The sequence below is a fragment of the Chenopodium album genome, chromosome 12 (genome assembly GCF_948465745.1).
Source record: "Chenopodium album chromosome 12, dcCheAlbu1.1, whole genome shotgun sequence".
NCBI classification, from domain to species: domain Eukaryota; kingdom Viridiplantae; phylum Streptophyta; class Magnoliopsida; order Caryophyllales; family Amaranthaceae; genus Chenopodium; species Chenopodium album.
This window is the reverse complement of record NC_137845.1, coordinates 20,536,322-20,556,324: the sequence shown is the minus strand read 5'-3', so window position 1 is coordinate 20,556,324 and position 20,003 is coordinate 20,536,322. Positions and strand designations below refer to the sequence as shown.

Below are 20,003 nucleotides of genomic sequence, written 5' to 3'. Positions count from 1 at the left end.
ATACCCGTTCTAATGCCTGGATTATATTATATGCGAAGGAAAACAAAACAAAATGAAATGTTGGTAATTATATGAATTCCTTGACAAAAATGCCAAAAAAAAAGGAATTATTGGGATGCATGGGTACTAAACATGATGTATACATTTTTTGTTTCACAAAGTTTTATATGTGGCTGGCCACACCGTATAACCAGATTATTTGTTTTGTTGGGTTACGTGATGTCCAACACCACGCAGAAACAAAACCCGACCCCAAGACCCGCACATAAATAAATGCAACTAAACATAAACATATTAATTAATATAATTAATAACATAAATAACAAGAGAAATGGAAAGACGATTTTACCCTTGTAGCGTGCTTCGCTCCTTAAAGAGCTCGTACTTGAAAATCTACTCGAGTTTTGCAAATGCAAGAACCTCCTACGAAGTTCACCCACAAGCACGACCCATACGGCCCCTACCCCGGAAATTAGCCGGGTCTAGGCCAAAAGAACTTAGAGTATTACTAGCAAAAGTGTTCACGCTTTTGGTGATCCTTTCAAGCTCACAACTCAAAGTGGGTTTTCTCAAATCCCAAAGCTTGGTATTTATAGAGAAATCCCATGAAAATTCCTCTCTCCCATCAATGTGGGAGATTTGGTAAATTCCCCTTTTTCTGTTTTAGTTTAAATCAAAAATCAAAAGAAAAAGGCAATGCAATCAAGAATCAACAAGTAGCATAGCAAGAGAGAAGGAGTAGGTGAGGACCACAACGGGCGGGGACCAAATCCCTTACCCCTAAGCTTCCCTCACAACCGATTCCCACATGTGCACTCCCAACACCCGCGCGCCAGCAGGCGCTGCCAGCCTTGGGTGCAAGGCCGCCCAGCTGGCTGCCTAGCCCTTTGGCTGGGCCTGCCAGCTGATCGCACGGGTTGGCAGCCTTCGCCAGCAAGCCACGCATCATTTGCGGGTTGTGGGCAGCATCACCTTCCCTGCGCGTGAGCTCAGCAAGCCTTGCTTGCTTGCGTGAGCTGCTATGCCGGATACTATGCGTGCAGTGTTAGCACACTAGCACGCGCACATGCGCGCCAGCATGGCAGCCTTGCCCCGCACCAGCTAGCTAGCAACGCTTAGCATGGTGCGGTTGCCATACTTACACTGTACGGCCCTTGGCCCTCGAAATGCTCGGGGCATTCCGAGGCTAGGGTTGTACATGTAACTTGTTAATTACTTGATTTTACCGTCTCGTTGTTTTATTAATCCGACTCGACTCGTGATGCTAGGTCTCGACGCTCCTAGCTCGATATCCGACGTCTATGCTCATAATACTTTAATGACTCATTAATTCCTTTTGGATTGATTCATCGTCATGGATCGTTTACTTGATTGGGTGTGACCCGTAGGATTCAGTCAAGGTTAAGCTGTAATGTTAATCATACATTAATATTATTTATCGGAAGCGGCCTCCAGCTGGGCATTTTGATCACTTGACCTCGCTGAATGATTAACTTTCTAATCATTCCGAACCCTCTATCGGAGTAATACACTTGTTCGAAGGACACCATTCCTATCAATCTCCCACTTGTCCTTCCGGACAAGTGCGACTTTTGTCTATAGTCTATTTCCTATGTCACTTAATGTCTCTTCATGAACTATAAGGTAAGATTATTTGTCATCGTTATTACGTCCAGAAGTGTTTCTCGATATCCGAATTTGACTGTCAATAAGCAGATGATTTCTGAAATTTATCTGAGCACGGCCATGCATTTTCACTGTCTCGCTCATCGAGAGGCCTTGTAAACAACAAAGACATGTTTCCTATTTATTCTATAGGGGGACATTCCCAGTCTTGTACTGTAAGCTTCTCTTACTAAGAGGATCTAGCTGCGTGAGTGTTTTTATTATAATCCCCATGTACGGCAAACGTTTGACACGCATCAAAATGGACTAGTACTCAAACAAAAGAACTTGCAATACTCATGGTCGAGGAAAAAGATTTCGATAGTCATAATGAGAAATATACTTATGACGATTGTTAATCTCTTAAAGTATTCTCATTGGTCTATCCAGTATTGTTCTAAACCAATACCTGTGCAAATGATTTATGACAATCATGTCCTTGTAGCACAAGAAACGGTGCTATAAATCATACTACACACTAATCTCAAGCAGTCATTAATCATCCAACAGTTAAATGACCTTGATTAGGGATAGTTTTAGATTATAATATTCAACGTTCACTTAATAGGTGTTTCTTTATCCAAGACATTGTCTTGATACCCTATTTTCAATATTCTCATATACAAATGGACTCATTATTTAATTCTAAACTACAATTAATTAGAAATGGAGTGATAAAATTACATAAAATTTGAATTACTCCAAAAACTGAATGGTTCAACATAGTGATTTACATTAAAATATCCGTAATTAATTAAAACACAAAACTAGGGAAATCAAAGCCAATCTCCAACGTGCCTGATTCCCATTGCCTCAACGTGCTTGTTGTGTTTCACTTGAGGCAAAGGTTTAGTGAGAGGATCGGCTACATTGTATTCCGTTCCAATCTTACAAATTCTGATTTCACCTTCAGACTTCCATTCCCTTATCATGTGAAATCGCCTTTTGACTATTTGACCTTTTGATGTTCCCTTGGCTCTCTAGCCTAAACAATAGCTCCATTGTTGTCACTATAGAGGTCTATTGGACCCTTGATTGAGGGTACAACATCAAGTTCACCAACAAACTTGCGAATCCAAACTGCCTCCTTAGCTGCTTTAGAAGCTGCTAAGTATTCAACTCCAGTTGTAGAATCTACAGTCATGCTTTGCTTAGCACTCTTCCAACTAAACGCTCCTCCATTGAGACAGAATATGTATCATGAATGCGACTTGAAGTCTTCTTTGTCTGTTTGGAAGCTTGCATCGGTGTAACCTTCAACAGTACAACTAAGTTATTACTGCCACCAGGAATTTATCCTTGTTCCTTTTCAGGTACTTTAGGATATTCTTGGCCGCAGTCCAATGCGCCTCTCCTGGGTCTGATTGGTATCGGCCCGTAGCACTTAAAGCATACGATACATCTAGCCTAGTACATATCATGGCATACATGATCGATCCAATAAGCGAAGCATATGGAATCTGATTCATCCTTTCTCGCTCAGCAGGTGTCTTTGGACACTACTTCTTGCTTAGGGTTATGCCATGTGACATGGGTAGGTGACCTCTCTTTGCCTCTTGCATATTGAATCGTGCCAGTAACTTATCGATGTAAGTACTTTGGCTCAATCCAATCATCCTCTTTGATGTATCCCTATAGATCTTGATGCCCAATATGTACTGTGCCTCTCCCAAGTCTTTCATTGAAAAACATTTTCCAAGCCAAGCCTTTACAGACTCTAACATTGGGATGTTGTTTCCAATGAGCAATATGTCATTTACATATAAGACGAGGAAGGCGATGTCACTCCCTCTAACCTTCTTGTAAACACAGGACTCATCTGGATTCTTGATAAAACCAAAGTTGCTTATGACTTCATTGAATCACAGATTCCCACTTTTGCTTGCTTGCTTCAACCCATAAATGGATTTCTTAAGCTTACATACCTTCCTAGAATTGCTTGGATCAACAAAACCTTCAAGATGTGTCATATACACAGTTTCTTCCAAAATACCATTTGTAAGGAGGGTGTGCCCATCGTAGGGGATTCTTCTCCTTTATGGCCATGGCCTTTAAAAGCCTAGGACTTTACACTTGTTATGGTGTATTAGGATTTGAATTCCTGACTGTTTGGGGGACGTCGAATTAGAATTGATCCTATCATTACGCTTTTTTGTAAGAAACTAGTAAGGAGTCGCCAACGAGTTTTAGGAAAACTTATAAACCTCGTTCATCCTTTTCTCCCAAGTAGAGTTCAAGGGATATTTAGCATGAATCATAAGTTTACCCATGCCCAAATTGGTCTACTTGTACCAGAAATGAGTTCGGGAGCGAGGGTACTAAAATAATGTTTCCTTTAGGGGGGAATCACTATTCTAGCCCTAGTGCGGCCTCTACTAGCTCTTCCTTTTTCACAATTTCATCACCAAATAATATATGCAACGTGATACCTAAAACTAAGTTAGTTGATTTTATTTACAAGCAATAACCACGTAGGAATTACATTGCAAAGTTGTAATTATTTAATTCAAATTCATGAAAAGGAACAATAAATAAACAAGATTTGCCTTGGCTTAGGCAATAAAACAACAATTAATTATTCCAATTCTAATCTTTGATTAACGCAAGAAACTATGTGAAAATCAATTAATTAAAAGTTTATTTAAAGTGATCAAACAACACTAATTAATTGATTTAAAGTTATTTAAACAATAAAAAGAAAGGTGATTTATCTAAGTACTCAGGAAACTAACCACTTTTCTTTGCTAGATCTTCGTTTAGAACACTTATGGAGTCCTTCTTGTTAGAGAACCTCCACCGTAAGGACAAGTAATAAGAGGGGTGAATGTTTAGAACAAGAGGGTTGATAGTACATAAGTTCACAAAGTTCCTGCCAATTTTTCGGGTAAATTTCTGTGTGTTTAAGCTTCGTATTAAGCCCCTATTTATAGCGCATGGATGCATTTAGGGTTTTGAGCATTTTGCCGCAGCAGGTGGCGCGCACATCTTAGAGGGTCGCGCGCTCCTACTGCACACAAGTAATTTGGATGCGTTGCTAGGGGCAGCACCACTAATGTTCATGCGCGTGGTATTATGGTAAGATTCGATTCAGTATTTTCGTAAAATTCTGAATCTCCCGTGAGCGCGTCACTGGAGGCTGAGCTGGGTGCCACGCGCAACCTTAGGAGTTGCGCGCGTTAGACCAGCACAACTCGTTGAGTTGCACGCGAATTTTCCTTCGATAGTTTTGGTTTTTAACCTAAGCGCCCCTAAATCCGTCAAAATTAGGTTTTAAATCCGGGTTTAGGCAGTGATATTGATCGAGCTTAGTTAATTGGACTTTAGTTCATTTTGTTTCAGAATAGGCTAGTTGTTTTGTATTTTTGTGACTTAATCAGTAGTCCATAAGTATTCTTCACGTTGATCCAACACAAAGGTGGTTCTATTTATCATCATAGCACTTCCGGTCGGGACAGGAGGCCAAAACTAGATGTCTATAGTTAGCCCCCACTTTGATCGAGTCTAGAATAGACGAGGATAAAAGTAGACAAGGAAATAAATCCGAGACTCATTCTGCGAAGTCCCTTAAGAATAAGGAATCTTTCAGTAGTTGAGGACGTCGAAACTATCCTCGATTCACTAAGTGTTCGAGATAAGTAGCTGTTAAGGCTAGAAAAAGTCCTTTCTAGTCTTAACGCGCTAAAGAATCTAGATTGATCCTTCGCAAGTGTAGAACGCTTTTACAAGTAAAGGTCGTCCTGGATGATGTCATGTCATGAGAAGATATCGATTTTAAAAAGAGTAAAGAGGATGATATCCTCTCAATATGGCATCGTTGATCTAAAGTCCCTCGATATGTCATTGAAGCTTTGGTCCATGATTTTAACAAAGTAAAATATGATAAACTGAGAGGTGTTTCGGCGTTCGGAGCCTAACACGTGAATAGAGGTTTTGACACTCGCTTGCCAAAACAAAATATTCGGGGTCCACAAGATAGAAATACATGTCTTAGGACTCGAGGCATATATCCAAATCCAGTGAGAAAGGAGAAAATCGACAACTCTCTCAGCAGTTTTGTCCACAAGATGAAAACACGCATCTTAGGACTGGGGGCACGTGTCTAAATAGGTGTGATTCTGCTCTGTTCTCTCTTTATACAAGGGGTGGACGGACACCCTAACTGTCCGGTAAGCTAGTAAGCTCACTAACTACCGTAAATGTTTCCGATCGAGAAGTGTCTATTCTCGATGGTTCGGCGTGCCAGTCGACTCGTAAAGCTAACGCCTAAAGTTTCTAAAAAATTTCTACCGTTTTCGTTGAGAGAGGTAGTTCACGTTGCTAGGAAGTGGGTGCAATTTTGCGCAGCACCTATGCCATACAATTTTACGCTGTACGATACGGCATTCTTTTTGCTCTGGACGCCAAAAAAAACGAAAAAAGTGACATTTCTAAAGTCAGTAAAGTAAAATGACAAACCTGTCTATGGGAGTTTTTACGTAAAGCACCACTACGGAACGTTTTAAGACACGCTCACGAAAAATGTCCAAAACGTATGCTTAGGGCAGGGCCAAAGCACGGTGTGCATGTAGGATGATGCAAAAAATTAACAAAGAAGAAAATAAACTACAAAATGCAAAGAAATTTAAAGGGTTTCGATAATTCGCGCGTCATTACGTCTAATACCGTGCAAAAACCGTTAAAAAAAATCAAAACTGATCAAAACCAAAGTACAAGTCTTTTAAGTGACCAGTATCCGCGCGCAACTCAGTGGGTCGTGTTGGCCAGGCGCGCGCATGTTTCTAAGTTGCGCTGGGCTGTTACGCGCAACAGATTGAGTTACGCACGACATTTAAGTCAGTAAAAGAAGATCGAAGAGCGCGATTTTCAGTTCGCTCTCTCTCCTCTCTTTCTCTTCGCCATTTTCGATATCTTTCCATTTTTGTTGTCGTTTGAAGCTAAGGAAAGTAAATCTTGCTCCTTTTATGGTACCAAACTTTGAACTTGGTCAATAAAATGGAGAAAGCCGAATGAAGAACTCTAACTTTTAGAAGTTGGGGAGTTTGATCCGACTTGTTTTCATGAACTTGTTTGTTCTATGTCATTGGGACATTTTAAGTAGTATATTGCAACAAATTTCATGTGAAATGGTAAAGTATTGACCCTGTATGAGCATATACAAGCATATACGTGTTTTTCTTTATTTAATTTCAAATTTATGCTTGAACTGTTTTCTTTTTCGCTCACATGGACTATACTTGTAAATTTTAATGTAAATTAAAGTGTTAGAATGACAATTATGCAATAAAATTATGATCGAAATTTTAAACTTTGATAACGGTAAGAAATTGTTCTTGCGACTCATGTTTATTTTTGTCATGCTTAAGTTGAAAAATTAGTTTTATCAATGATAAAAATAACCGATAGTTATTATTATTGTAATATAAATTAATTATTTTATTTATTAAAATGATTTATTTCATTTTGAAAAGAAATTATTTATTTAAATAAATTTTAAGTGTGAATAAATAAAATGGATCGTGAATTGAGGCAACAAAGTATTTTTAATTGGATCAATCCTATTTAAATGAGTGGACCAACTTATTGTGAATTTAGGGCCCAATAAGTTGGCCCAAAGTGAGAATTTGAAGGGGAGTAGGAATTAGTAATGGCAAAGTTGTAAATATGAGTTTTATTTTTAAAAGGAGAGTATAAATACTTTAAAACCTCTAGATTTTTCCACACAAGTTCATAATTGTTAGATTTCACAAAAATACAAAGGTTTTGTCTTTATTGTCTATCTCTTCTTTTTCCCTTATTTTCCTTTTCCTTTTCTTCTTTTTTTCCCTAAATCCCACGCCACTCTCTCTCTCCTTCTCCCTCCTCTTGCGCGACCAGCACACCGACGCCACCACCACCACCGGTGGCCCACCGCGGCAGCAACCAGCCGGCCAGCACTCTCTCTTTCCTCCTCTTTTCGGTTTGTGTGTAAAAAAAAACTTTCTTATAATCCTAATATTGATTTTATTGATTTATTGTTTTAAAGGCATGATTTTTATTATATTTTGGTATTGATTTTTTCGGATTTTGATGTTGCTAATTTATTAAGATAAATTTCAGATTTTTATTTAATTAAAAACCCCAAATCATAATCCCTAGAAATTGGGGATTTTGTATAATTGATTAAGGATTGAAGCTAGCTAGGTTGTTGTTATTGATTAATTCATGGTCTAATTATGTTTTAAGGAGTTTAAAGCCTTCAATTTAATGCTAGAATTTATTTACACACACTACTTTTAAATTATGGAGTTAGGGTTTGATTACCCATAAAAGGAAAAAAGGTGTTAATGATTTATATATGATTTCCTAGTCTAAAAGTGATGTTATATACTAAATAAGTATGCTGGAATTTTATTTAAGTCATGAAAATCAAGTCTTTTTGAAAGGATTAAAATACCCACTTAAAGAAAAAGTTTTATGGCTTTATTGTCATTAAAAGGGGTTGTTTAGTATGATTTAAATTGTATTATAGTTGCTGGAAATTTTTGAGAATAGTGGATTAATTATAGTGATGTATTTTTAATTGTAGGAAGTTTCGAGCTAGATGATTTCTAGCAAGTGTGGCTGAGTTAAGGCGTTATTCAAGGTATGTATGTGCACAAGAATATTTGTATATGCGTAGTATCATGCTAGGATTGTGAATTGTGATTGAAATGATGAATTAGTAGCATGTTTGGTTGAATATATGCTTGGTATTGATGTTGGTTGAACATGAATTAGTATGCAAGCATGTGAATATGATATATGAAGCAAAATACAAGTTGAATATATGTGAATCATAGAAGTATGTTTTAATTTTTAATATCAAGGAAGCATGAAATTAATAAGCAACGCTTATATATGTTTAAAGGAACTATAATTAGAACTATTGAACATGATTCATGAATTTTATTCTCACCCATTTGTTAATGGTGTTGAGTCAAGTAAGTTAGTTTATTTATTTTCTCACTCAAGTAAGTTGAGGTTGAGTCAATAAAGTTTATTAGTGCATTCTATGCACCAACGTAGTAATCTTGCAATTTTGTGCACAAAACTAGATAAGGAACCTTAATTAAAATAAATAGTGTGTGCTCACTAATTGATTCAAGAATTAATTGGAAGAATATGTTGATTATTGTTATGTTTATTCTTGATTGGTTGGTTGGAGTCATCACATGTTAAATTGATAAATCACGTAAAATGTAAGAGGATACGCACCAAAACTCTTGGAACGTATATACCTTGAGTATGAACATATGAGGGGAGTTATATGGTTTTATATTTAATCACAGTTTCTACAGGGGTACAGGACGCTGGACTTTCTTTTATTATTATTGATGCGCTGGAATTCCGTCTCCAAGGTGTGACATAGTAGGTGCCAATTGGGGTAGCTCCCTAATTGGAAGCTCCATTTTAATGGGCTATATTTTTAAGGAAGGAAACCCGTTCGATGCGTAATCCAAAGCTATTATTTAATAACTAATATTGCTAGTTATGAGTCAAAGGTAAGTTGACTGTGATTGTATGGCAAGCATGTTTTATTACTATTCTTATTGATAGGATATTCATGTTAGTGTGGTGCATATGTACTCATGTTTTGCTGATTCGTACTTTTGTGTTGTGTTTGGCTTTCCTTTGGTTGGCCCTACTATGACCTATTTATATGGTGAGTAGAGGGTTGAAATAAAGGGGAAGTGACAGGTACTTGAAGCATGAAAAGCATGATGGGAATGATTGCCGAAAGTTACTTGTTATGCTTTCCTAGTTTTATGTTTTAGTTGTTTAGTATGGACTAACCTTGAGGTGATTATTTGAAGTTTGATTTTACAAAGGGTCATGTTTGAATTGGTTCCAACTTGTGATTTAATTATTTCTATTTTATTTTGAGGTTGTGAACTCAAGTTTTATTTTGAAAGTTAGTTTTTATTTTAGATTTCCGCTGTGTGACTTGAAAAATAGCCTTAGCCGTTATCACTGTGGCGGTAATATTTTGGATATTTCCTTAAAAAAAAATTATTTAGAGTAAAAAGAGTATTTTAAAATAAGGGAATTTCCGGGGTATTACAAAGTGGTATCTTGGAGCTTTGGTTGGATTTTGATTACCACTAAAGCCAAATCATTTTTTTAGGTACCTATATTTTTAAAAGCTTGGCCAAGGGTAAATTTTTCGAGTTTAAATTAAATTATGTTTGCAGGTATGCGAAGGAATTAAGGTATGTAATTATGTGTTAATTGCTTTTAAATAATATGGTGAGATTTGGGTAGGAAATAATGGGCATATAGGCTAGAATTGTATGTCTTCCTGTGTGTATATTTTTTGTATGAGGTGTTCAAAGCATGTTGAATGAAAATATGTATCTATGTGAAATCATGTTTATGCGTGGTGACAGAAATTGTATGATTGAACACCAAAATTAATTTTTTTGCAGAGAACTGTATATTTGATTAAATAACGAGTTTTCTTTATTGAGTCATAACCTGAAATACCTTGCAGGATGTTTGATTTGCCTAGTAGATTTTCCTCTATGGGTACTCTGGTCAAGAAAGACTATGAGCATGTTTGGGATTATATTCGCAGAATTCGATTTTATTGTACCTATAGATCTGATGTGTTTGGGGAGCGTCACCTAGACCAACCTGATTATGTCTCAGCCATGATTATTCACTATTTGCCTAATTATCCACCTTATGAGGCTAGTAAGAGTCGATTTTGTGATTTCCACTTACCTAATGGTGTAGCTAACTATACCAAATATAAGGATTCCAATGGCCAGTGGGGACAAGATTGGAGATATGTATACCTTTACATTGCTCACAAGGAATTTATCCATCTTAACCCTCAATATGCTTCTCAACCTCCTCCTTGCCACAACTTTGGTGATCCAATTCCACACCAATATGCTCCCTATTAATCTTCAGAAAATGATGATCCTATGTTTGAGTCAGAACCTGAGCAGAGTTATGAGAGCCAAGGTGAACCTATGGATAGTGAGTATGGAGATTCTTCTTGTGAAGTTATTTCTGATCCAAATCCTCCAAGTCCTCCAGTGATTGTCAACTTAGAAACCGATGAGTCTGAGGAAGACCCTGAGGAAGATGATGATGATGGTAATGATAGTGATAAAGGGAGTGATCCTGAGTATAATCCAAAGCAGTACAGAAAGAACAAAGACAAGATTGACAATGTCAATATTTGAAGATTATAGGTTAACTTCCCTTTAGCGTTTTGAGATTTATTCTTTATTCATAGTTATAGTTTAATAAAGTTGTGGGATGTTTTAAACATTTCTTTTTCATATTTCAATAAAAGTAGTATGATTTCTTTTCAAATCATCACTAGTGGAAAAATTGCTATCTGTAAAGGGCAAAAACGGCCTATCCGTAACGGGCAGCGGTTGTTATGTATCCGGCCGTTACGGATAGACAATATTATTTGTAACGGGCAGTGTCCGTTACAAATAAGTAGTTATTTGTAACAGGCAAAACAAGTGCCCGTTACAAATAAGTAGTTATTTGTAACAGGCAAAACAAGTGCCCGTTACAAATAACCCCATTATTCGTAACGGACACATCTTTTGCCCGTTACGAATAATGGGATTATTTGTAATGGGCATTACATCTACCCGTTACAAATAGGGTGTGATCCAATTTTAAAAAAAATGTCCAGCACATGCAGGACAGTTAGCTTTCACATGCTTGTATCAAATAATATGATAAATTTATATTTACACTTAATATATATTCGTTTTCATTCTAAAAACATAAATTCAAATATACCACATACACTAAATACAATTATATATCTCCAGAACTGCTCATAAACTCATCACATTGTATGATTAAAAATGTTAATAATTATAAAAAAAATTAAAAAAAAATAAGTAGACAAGGAACACCACCAACAGCACTGCAGCAACACCCAAAAGCATCAGTAGCAACCAAGAATCCAGCAACTAAAGAGCAGCAGAAATAACGGCAGCTAAGCGCAGCAGCAACTAAGGATGTGAAGAATGTTGATTCAATCATGTTTAAGCTAACAAAATAGATCCCTATGGTAGAGAATGAATTTGATCCAATGAGAATAGGCACTATTGTTCGGAACTCTCTCTCGGTTATAGACCTGATGCCATTAAGGTTGAGAATGATATCTTCTTCATCTTCTTCCATGCCTTCCACTGTTCAACTACTTCACAATTAACAGCAAATTTGATTGCACACTCCAAGTAATCTTTGTCTGTTATAAGATGTGGTTGCATTGTCAACATCCTCAAGAGAGCTGAAAAGACATTGTGAAAAACACTATCAGCAAAGAATAACTGATGTCATATATGACAGTAGAAACAAGGACAGCAGGTAAAACATAAAGCATTTGTCCAGGAAAATCAGAAAATACAATTAATGCCTACTAATGCCAAAATCTAAAGATAAGAAGGGTCAACCATTTTTTGTTTGGAGTAAGACCCAAGGACAGTACTGCAGGAAAGATAGCCAGAAGGCCCAGGAAGGTCAATGAAACCAGTGTTGTACAAGGGTGTAATAACACATCTAAAAACTTTCAAACCTATTGCTACGGATTTGGCATGATTTGCATCGAACCCAAGTAGTATGAACCTGAGAGATGCATCTTTCTCCCATTTCCGTCTAGGGCTTAGTAAGTTAGCATCATGTTTCCTACCCATGTCTTGTATAAATATGTAGGAAGGTGGACTATGTTCGATTAAGATTTTGCCTAGCCAATACTCTTGTAAGCTACATGACTAGTGCAAGCCAGCAACAAAAATTAAGCAAACATTCCAACTACAAACATTCCTCAAACCAACCAGCCAAATTTAACCTCAACCAAAGAATGAATCAGAACATATAATTCTGACCAAAGAATTCACATATACATATATTTAGCAAATAGCTTATCAACACAGTAACCAAAAAATTATATATGATACTTCTATACAGCAGTTTAAAGTCAGTAAAATTTACAATAATCTAGTTCCATTTCATGAACACATTTTGTAAAATCTCAAGTATAAATCAAGTTCTATAATTACTCAACTCATTTCACAGATTGACAAGCAACTAATACACTACTAATCAATGCTCCAGCTACATAAGAACCATTAAATTTCATAGCATTGTAATTTCATTCTTAAATTCAATGAATAATACATAGGACCAAAGGTATAGCACATTATCATGGGATCTGCATTAATTTGCATTACTTAAGAGCACAACAACTTAGATATTCGCTCCAATTACACCTACCTATAATCAACTCTACATACTTCAAATATCAATGCACATAAACTTCAAATGTCGATGGTAAACCTTAAACTCACCTCGCCACGAGTAGTACACGGTCCAATACAAAGCTTGCATCCATATTACGTCTCTACAGCCTAAAAACCCAAACAAATCACAATAAACCAAAACATCAATCAATAAATTCACAAACAAACACCAAAAATTTGTCAAAAAATTCAAAAGAGAAAGGAGAAAGAGAAAGATTAAATTTTACTTGACCTTCATCAGAATCAAAAGTATACAACTTCAAATCAGAATCCTTTTCAAAAGGCCTAGTCATATCCCAAAGTTCACCATTAACCCCAGAAATCAACGAATTGGAAGCCAAACTCTTCGAAATCTGCGCCGCAATGTCAAGTGGAGTAGTAACCAATTTTTTCAGAACAATTAAAGCTAAAAATCCCAACAATACGGTTTCATTCAGAACAATAAAAGCTAAAAATTAAAATTCAAGAATATGCAAGGCACACTAGCTCGGGAAAGGAATATAAGCAAGGTTTATTTCAGTTAGTAATTTTTTATCAGTCTGGTGGGCAATGAGTAATGGAGACTTATATCAAGGATTCCCTTCAAATCAAACTTCATGGCAGCAACATTTGTTGCCCTTTGGGTCAATTTAGCCTGCGACGAGGATTTCCAAAAGAATTCTACAACCCCGTCCTCAGAATCATATCCATAAACATGGGATATTCATGAAATACATGATCCAATGAATCAACAGATTCAAGGCACTGAAAACGCAAACAACAGCTGATTTGCAATTACGCTTTGGAGCCTAATAAAACTAAGAATTGGTAGTTTATTTGGTACGACAATTTTGCAGCTAAAGTCACGCACAGCATAACACTATTTCAAACACTACAATTAGCAACTAGTTAATTTGAATATGAGCCCATTTTTCCTCATAAAAACTCCTATTTGATCACAAATATTAGATTCAAGCATTGTATACATATTAAAAGGCACAAAATAACCATTAAATTCTATAAGTCATCTAAACAAAAATTCAAACACTTTATCTAATTAAGAATGAAGCTTTGAATTTGATTTCAAATCTCTTATACTGTAATTGCAAACACTTACAAAAACAAAAGGCAACACATTGCCCCTAAAAATCTAGCAACAAGTCATTCATTTCTAATTGAATCCACAATTAAAATGGACTGACTTTAACTTTTAACTTTCTTTTTTTGAATTAGTAATAAAAAATCAGAAAAAAAAACCCCACTAAAACACATAAAGAATTGAAATTTAGCTGCTTCAATATTCTCCAAAGCTAAAGGTAAATAAGCAAAAGGAGAAACATACATAAAGAAACACATATAGATATAGCTTCAAGGGAACGAGTTAAATGTGATTGAAATTCCACATAAACCAGTAAATGAAGCTTCTTTCTTACAATTCCTAAAATTAATTTTAATATTGAATAATTATAACACCAATCAAAAACCCTAATTAACAGATCTGAAATATCATTTCATCATCATCAATTATCAATAAGAACGCAATAAGATTAATAAAAAACGATAACAATAAAATAAAAATCGATGAGTAATTGAATACTACCATGTCGAATTCGGTTGAATACTACCATGTCGAGTGGAGTAGTAACCAATTTTTTCAGAACAATTAAAGCTAAAAATCCCAACAATACGGTGCAATTCAGAACAATTAAAGCTAAAAATTAAAATTCAAGAATATGCAAATGAAATTGATGGAAAATCAGAAAATTACCTACGGCAAAGGTACGTTGGAATCTTTATCTTGAATTCTTCATGGAGTTTGGCGTAGAAGACCCCAGAACCTCTGCTGCTTTATCTTCTTCTTCAGAAACGTACACAGGAGAGCGGCGATTCGGCTTCAAAACTTAGGGGTTAGCAGAAGATCGATAATTAGGCGGTGAAATTGGGGGTGAAAATGAAGGGAGGTTCAACAATGGTGGAAGGAGAGAGAAGATGGAGGTAAGGAGAGTGAAGTGAGACCAAATTTGCCATTGAAGGAAGCAGAAGCAGATATATGAGGAGGAAGAGAGAGGAGAGAGGAGAGAGAGAGAGAGAGAGAGAGAGAGGGAGAGAGGGGGGGGAGAGAAAGTGTGACGGCTACGAGGAGGTGAAAAGGAAGTTAGGGTTTTTTTAACATCTATAGGAGTAAGTGAGTAACTTATTTGTATCGGGCAAATGGTGCCTGTTACAAACAACAAATTATTTGTATCGGGCAATTGGTGTCCGTTACAAATAATGCACTTTTTTTATAACGGGCATTATTTTGCCCGTCACGAATTTCCGTACCATTATGCAGTTTAATTGTAACGGACCATTATTTTGCCCGTTACAAATAGGTTTTTTGTAACTGGCAAACTATTGCCTGTTACAAATAGGGTGTTGTAAATGAGATTTTTCCCACTAGTGCATTCCTTTCTCTTTACATGAGCTTATCAAACATTAAATTTTATTTATTGCTTTCTATAAGTGGTACGAAGGGAAATGACTCAAAAATATTTTTGTGATGTGCTTATTTAAGTGAAATGGTTGCATGACAACCAATACAATGTGTTGAATTATTAGTAGGAGAATTGAGCAGTTGCTTCTACTATAATTCAAAATGACTGCTTGTATGCTTAAATTCAAGTAGTATAGTTATTTCTTAGCTGCAAGAAAGTAGTGACCTACCTAATAGTAGTCATTTCCTTATTCAGGAGATGTAGAATGGCAGGAAGAAACAACAATAACAATGATTTGAATGAATTAGTAAGGCAATTAGTTGTTGTAGCTCAACAGATAGCTATGAGGAATAACAATAATAATCCAGACCCTGCTAGGGAGTTATTTAAGAAGATAGCCCAAAGCACACCTACTACCTACCAGGGAGAATGAACCTGACCCAACTGTCCTTGAGAACTGGTTGAGAGAGTTTGATAAGTTATTTGTGGTAGTAGCATGTCCTAATGAGTCCAAAGTGAGTAGTGCACAGCTTACTACCTAAGGGGTGAGGCAGATTTATGGTGGCAGCAGAATGAGCAGACTGTGAGTGCTTTACCTAGCTTTGGATGGAATGTAATCAAGGAGAAAGTGAGGGATAAGTTTTACCCTATGTTCTTGCAGAAACAGAAAGCTGATGAGTTCTTAGAACTTAAGATGGGGAATATGTCGGTAACTGAGTATTACACTAAGTTTATCGAGTTGTCTAGATTTGCTGAGGATACTGTTGCTACTGATAGGCAAAAATCTAGAAGGTTTAAGAGAGGATTGCCTCTTTATCTCCAAGGGAAGTTGTCAGGACAAATGTTTGACAATTTGGATGAGTTATATGGTAGGGCAGTGCATTTACATGTATTGGAGTTGAAGGAGAAAGCAGAAAAGGCCGAGTTGGAAGCTAGGGAGAAAAAAAGGAGCCTATGACTAGTTTTGGACCATCAGGGAACCAAAATAACTTTAAGAGACAGAAGTTTAATAATCACCAAGGTAACAACTTCCATAACAATAGGAACAACCAAGGTGGGCGAAATTTTCCTAAGGGAAATAGGAACCAACCTGGAGATCATAACCAAAGAGTATACTACTGTAAGAGATGTTCCAATAACCACCCAGGGAAAGACTGTGAGGGTAACCTGGTCACTTGTAACCTGTGCAACAAGCAAGGGCACAGGGTATATGAGTGTTTTTCAAAGAACAAGGGAAACTAGGGAAACAACCAACCTAGGGGTAACGGACATAACTAGAATCAGCATAAAGGTAGTCAGGGTAACAACGGGAATCAGGTGAGCAAGGGAGCGCAGTTTCAGAATGGAAATTAATGGAGGTAACACACAAGTCAAGGGTGGGACACCAGGAAAGCTTAATGTGATGGGTTCGCGAGAGGCCGAGGCGGTGAGAGATGTTATCACTGGTACATTTTCTATAAACTCAATTCCTGTTAGAGTGTTGTTTGATTCTGGTGCAACATACTCTTTCATTTCTAAAGCTATACTTCCAAAACTATCAAACTGTCTGAAAACTGTAGATGACATAGATATTGTTGGGGTTTGGTGAGTCCGACTCACCGCGGAAACAACCCCTTCCCGAGGAACCACTCGCAATAATTAAAATCACAAAGCATAAATAAATATTCACAAAGAAAAGATAACGAATCTTACCCTCGAAGCGAGCTTCGCCCAAAAACTCGGGGATCTTACTTGAAAGCTACTAGCACGTCAAGCGCCGCGCCTCCGACGGTATCCACCCACAAATGGGCGAACACAACTTTAAGGTCTACTACCTTGGGGTTAGCAAGGTCCGACCCAAACCCGAGTGTTATGTGAGTTTAAGAGTTTTCCCAAAAATTATGGAATGCTCTTTTTAACTCCCACTCAAGCACTTTACTCCAAATCCCAAGCTTGGTATTTATAGAGGAAAGTATGAGTGGGAATTTCTATCCCATCAATGTGGGATCATGAAATTCCACAAATTAATTTAAAGCTAAATTAAATTAAAATTGTAAACTAATAATAAATCTACAAGTGGCATTACCATGTGAGATGGGTTGGTGAGGACCACATGGAGAGTAGGGGACCATACTTGCTCCCCACTCAATACTCTCCTTGTGCCACATGTCCTCTCCCACTTACTCCCATATTCCAAGCTTCCCCTTATTCATGGCCCTATGACCCGAGCCAAGCCACGAGCCAAGCCCGAGCCCGGCCCGCAGCCAGCCCGCACCTGGCCCGAGCCCAGCCCGCACCAGCTGCTGCTGTGCGGCTGCTGCTGCGGTTTGGTGCGGTTGCGGCTGCTGCCGTGGCGCGGCTGCTGCTGTGCCTAGCCGAGGCTGGCCGGGGCTGCTAGCACGGTGTGCTAGCTCGTCTTGCCCCTAGCATTCGGATGCTCGGGGCAAACCGATGCTAGGGGTATTTTCGGGAATATGGTCGATTTATTATTATTTTGTGCGTCTCGTCTTTTATCATTTTAGACTCGACTTCCGACGATCGGTTTCGACGCTCTAAGCTCGAATTACCGACGTCTAAATATTTAACACTCAGGCGACGAATTAATTTCTTCCGAATTAATTCTCGAGTTGGTTCGCATATATTTGCTTGGGTGTGACCCGAAGGGTTCAGTCAAGATTAAGCTATAATATTAATTATATTAATATTACTGATCGAAAGCGGCCTCCACCCAGGCATTCCGATCACTTGACCTTACTGAATATATTAGCTTTCTAATAATTCTGAACCCGCTATTAGAATAATACACTTGTTCGAAGGACACCATTCCTTTCAATCTCCCACTTGTCCTTTCCGGACAAGTGTGCATTTAGTGTATAGCCCTTATCCTATGTCTCTTCATGTCTCTTCATGAACTACAGAGTAAGATTACTAGTCATCTCTGTTACGTCCAGAAGTGTTTCTCGAAATCCGAGTTTGACTGTCAATAAGCAGATGATTTCTAAAATCCATCTGAGCACGGCCATGCATTTTTCACAGTCTCGCTCTTCGAGAGGCCTTGTAAACAACAAGACATGTTCCCTATTGTTAGTAGGGGGACATTTCCAGTCTTGTAATGTAGCTTCTCTTACTAAGAGGACTCACCCGCCCGATATCCGTCTTTATAATCCCCAATTACGGCAGACGTTTGGCGAATACCAAAACGGACCAGTACTCAAACAAGAGATCTCCCACTACTCATGGTCAAAAGGAAAGAGTTCCGATAGTAATAATGAGAAAATACTTATGACGATTTTTAATCTCTTAAAGCATCCTCATAGGTCTGTCCAGTATGGTTCTAAACCAATACCTGTGCAAATGATTTGTATCCTCATAGCACAAGAGACGGTGCTACAAATCATACTACACACTAATCTCTGATGGTCATTATTCGTCCACAAAATACGACCTTGATTAGGGATAATTTTCGATTAAAATATTCAACATTCACTTAATAGGTGTTTCTTTATCCAAGCCATTGACTTGATACCCTATTTTGAATATTTATTAAAATCGAATGGACTCATTATTTAATTCTAAACCACAATTAAATAAAGACGGAGTGATTTAAATTGCATGAAGATTTTAATTACTCCAAAACTGAATGGTTCATCATGGTGCTTTACATCAACATTGTTCAAAATCTGATTAAAAACACTGTAAATGGAATTCAAAGCCAATTCGCAACATGCTTGATTCCCATTGCCTCAATGTGTTTGTTGTGCTTCACTTGAGACAGAGGTTTAGTCAGTGGATCGGCTACATTGTCATCCATTCCAACTTTACAAATTCTGATTTCACCTTCTGACTTCCATTCCCGAATCATATGAAATCGCCTCTGGACATGTTTGACCTTCTGATGTTCTCGTGGCTCTTTAGCCTGAGCAATAGCTCCATTGTTGTCACAGTACAGGTCTATTGGACCCTTGATCGAGGGTACAACACCAAGTTCATCAATGAACTTGCGAATCCAAACTGCCTCCTTGGCTGCCTCAGATGCTGCCAAGTACTCGGCTTCAGTTGTAGAATCAGCGGTTGTGCTTTGCTTTGCACTCTTCCAACTAAACGCTCCTCCATTGAGACAGAATATGTATCTTGATTGCGACTTGAAGTCGTCTCTGTCTGTCTGGAAGCTTGCGTCGGTATATCCCTCAACAACCAATTCATCTTTACCACCATAGACCAGGAATTTATCCTTGTTCCTTTTCAGGTATTTCAGGATATTCTTGGCCGCAGTCCAATGAGCCTCTCCTGGGTCTGATTGGTATCGGCTCATAGCACTCAAGGCATACGATACATCCGGCCTAGTACATATCATGGCATACATGATCGATCCGATAAGTGAAGCATACGGAATTCGACTCATCCTTTCTCGCTCATCAGGTGTCTTTGGACACTGCTTCTTGCTTAAGGTTACGCCATGTGACATGGGTAGGTGCCCTCTCTTGGCTCCTTCCATTTGGAATCGAGCCAGTACCTTATCGATATAAGTACTCTGACTCATTCCAATCATCCTTTTTGATCTATCCCTATAGATCTTGATGCCTAATATGTACTGAGCTTCTCCCAA

General features: G+C 37.7%; 1 long non-coding RNA gene across 1 annotated transcript; it reads right to left on the bottom strand.

Moving 5' to 3' along the window:
* Positions 1-11,376: 11,376 nt before the first annotated feature.
* Positions 11,377-15,044, bottom strand: LOC145572211 (uncharacterized). The gene is made up of 4 exons (XR_014096724.1): positions 14,713-15,044; positions 13,198-13,318; positions 13,014-13,073; positions 11,377-11,956 (listed from the first exon to the last, which is right to left on the bottom strand). It is a non-coding gene; the product is annotated as an uncharacterized LOC145572211 (long non-coding RNA).
* Positions 15,045-20,003: the final 4,959 nt, after the last annotated feature.